The 3,148-nt window shown below is 34.3% G+C and overlaps 1 pseudogene; it reads left to right on the top strand.

Moving 5' to 3' along the window:
- The first annotated feature begins 2,038 nt into the window (after positions 1-2,038).
- LOC103126454 (developmental pluripotency-associated protein 2-like) lies at positions 2,039-2,922 on the top strand (annotated as a pseudogene).
- The last annotated feature ends 226 nt before the right edge of the window (positions 2,923-3,148 follow it).

Below are 3,148 nucleotides of genomic sequence, written 5' to 3'. Positions count from 1 at the left end.
ATATTGGATTTCCATTTAGCTTTCTGATGTCTATATTTTGAACATTTCCCAGATGGGGAACATTTCCTGCTATGATTTCTTTGAATACATTCTATTCTCCTCTTTCATTTTTTTTTTCCCTTGGGCATCCCAGTAACTCTCCTATTCAACATTCTGATAGAATCTCCTATTTCACAAAATACTATTTCATTTTTCCTAAATATTTCCTTTCTTTTAGCTTTAAATTCACTGAGTGTAGTGGTTACGTCTTCTAATTCTGATATATTTTCCTGAACTTGTTAGTCTACTTCCTAGGTCTGCTTTCTAAGCCTTAACTACATTCAACATGTACTTCATGACCTGCAGCTCTATTTGGAGATTTTTTTCCCTGGGTTTTGTAACTTTTTAGTGAAATGAACTTTGAGTTCTTGACTTTGAATCTGTATGTTAACTTTAGTTTCCTAAACTGTTTTTAGAATGAGTTTTCTGCCTCTATCGTTTTATCCAGGTCTGTATCTATCTGGCCATTTATAACTCCAGACATTGCTATTTATGTTTTACTAGTTTCTTATTTTTCTCATTCATCATGGATTCTGTTGTTGTCCAAGCAAGTAACACTGTGATTATAGTGTTGGATTTCCCTTTTTCTATACTATCATACATCATTATAGTGTTTCATTTCCTGTCATGTTAATACAAGCTCCCACTACTATGATTCCTGTGTCCCAGGGGTAGAAGCATGGGGATTTTTTTTTTCCTGAGTTCTCAAAGCACAAGCAGTAGTTATTTCCCTAGCTGAGTTCTGGGGCCTGAGTAGCCTACACAGGTTTAGTTCTCAGCCATTTTTTTTTTCTTAAGTCAAGGTGATCCTTATAGGCATTCAAGATTCATTTTTTTCCTGAGTTCATAGGCTAAGTGCCCAGAAATTTCCCCAACTCAGACTATGTGCTCTACTCTGTAACTACCAAGATGACACCACTTCTTATAAAAACGACTTCTTGAGTCCTGAAAAATCTCTCCCTCACACCACCCCCCCTTTTTTTATCCACTGATCACACATGCCTGTACCCACCTATGACAGTGAATTTCTGAAGAAATCTTGCTTGTGATTCAGTGAGTTTTCAGGATATATTTTTGCTTTAGCTAGTTGATCAGTATTCCATGGTCATACCTCTAAAAATCCCCCTGTATGATTGTTATTATTCAATGACTGATGATAAATTAACTGAAAAGAATAAGATTAAGATAAAGTCTTTGTCTCATAGGTCACTGAATTCTAAAACTTAACATTTTCTTCTGCTCAATGAAAAAAAAAATATATATATATCACCTTGGTATAAGTCATTCATATCAAGCAGAACTAACATGAAATTTGGAATTGGAAGTATTTCAAAAATACCTCATATAATAGCTTTTACCCAAATATGGTGACATTTTGGTAACATATAAAAATGTCAGTGTGACAAATCCAAATTTAAATCAAAATAGATTTAAAAAATTGAAGTTGTAAATCATTGGAGTCAATTTTAAATAAATCTGATCAGTGTTTATATTTATATATTTATTTATATTTATATATTTATATTTATTTATTAATTATTATTATTTATTATTTATTTATATTTATTTATATATATTTATATATTTATTTATATTTCCTGATAAGTCCTAGAACTGTTCACAACTGTGGACAAGAATAAATTATATATGTTTTCTTGTAGTATAAAGTTGGATGTGAGTTTAAGTGAAAATTTTACTGTACTACATATTTTTTCCTTTTATTATTGACTACTCGTTCAATACATTTGCAGGAAAATCATGATATATATTAATTTGCATGTTTTCAAAGTTTTTTTTAGTCTTTGTGTTTGTTATTTTGTATATGTAGGACATGATCTTGGCTCTAAATCCTAAAAATGTTTAGAAGTAAATTTTTCATCTCTTTAAAATACATTTACATACTACCCCTAAAACACCAATGTCCATCCACCATAAAATAGTAGTGTTCAGGTTTTAAAAAGAGCAAGTTGCAGACTTTACCTTCCGAGGTTCCCTGGAAATGGCATATTCAAATTACGAAAACAACGAGAACTCTTTTGAACAAAACATAGGTGAGGAGAATGAGATTCTCACATTGGTTCCAGTCAATGAGGAACCTATTGAAGAATATGAAATAGAAACAACCATTTCCTCAACTGCTGAAGTCAAACCTAGGAGAAGAAGAGCTCCCCCAAATCTTCCCTTGCCAACTACTTTGCCTCCAATTAATGAGGTGCCCAGGGATACTTTGCGGAACTGGTGCCAGCAATGCAAGTTGAGTACTGATGGCCAGAAAATAGCTGTTTATCAGAGACTCCAGAAATATGCTTTATTTGACAGTAGCCAGAGTTGTTTCTGAAATACCTGAGAAGACCACGACCACATTCAAGGAAACACACAATGGAGGCTAAGAAAGTAAGGATTCATAAAAGTTGTCAGATGAATGAGAAAAAAAGAGATACTAGGAATATAGTTGAAGTGACATCTACAGCTCAGGAAGCCATGTTGGCAGCCTGGGGAAGAATTACTGCAAGAGCCAGTCAGCCAAAAGCTACACATTCACATCCAGTTCCTTCTTCTGTTGAGACCTTTCTGCCTCAAGCCACTAGCATCAGGTGGTACATTGTCCATGGCAGACCTCTCTCAGCAGACACAGAAGGCTGAGTTCTTCTACAGTTCCATGTGGGTCAGGTCTGGGTGCCTAATACTCTCAGGAGGATAATCCCTCTCTTCCTGTTACCAGCCTGCACTTTCTCCACTCCAGACATGGAAGATAATCTCTTGTGTCCTGAATGTGTAAAAAGGAATAAGAAAATGATGAGAAGATTAATTACAGGGAAGAAAGAGAAGCAACCTGACTCAGACACACCAACACTATGCCTTGATGATGAAGAGATGTCATAGAGCCCATAGCTAGCTACAGCAATCTGCATGCCTTCTCCAGCTTTGACTTGTTTAGACGTGTACATCTGGATTCTGTATTTGAAGTCTGTCAAAGAAAGACTGCTGCTGTTTGCTTTGAATATTTAATAATAGAGAAAACAACTTGATTTTGCCTTATGTAATTCATTTAATTATTTTTAAAAATTTTTTAAAATGTTTTATTTATTTATTTATTCCCTTTTGTTGC

The sequence above is a fragment of the Erinaceus europaeus genome, chromosome 18, assembly GCF_950295315.1.
Source record: "Erinaceus europaeus chromosome 18, mEriEur2.1, whole genome shotgun sequence".
Taxonomy (NCBI): Eukaryota; Metazoa; Chordata; class Mammalia; order Eulipotyphla; family Erinaceidae; genus Erinaceus; species Erinaceus europaeus.
This window is presented reverse-complemented; position numbering and strand designations above follow the sequence as displayed.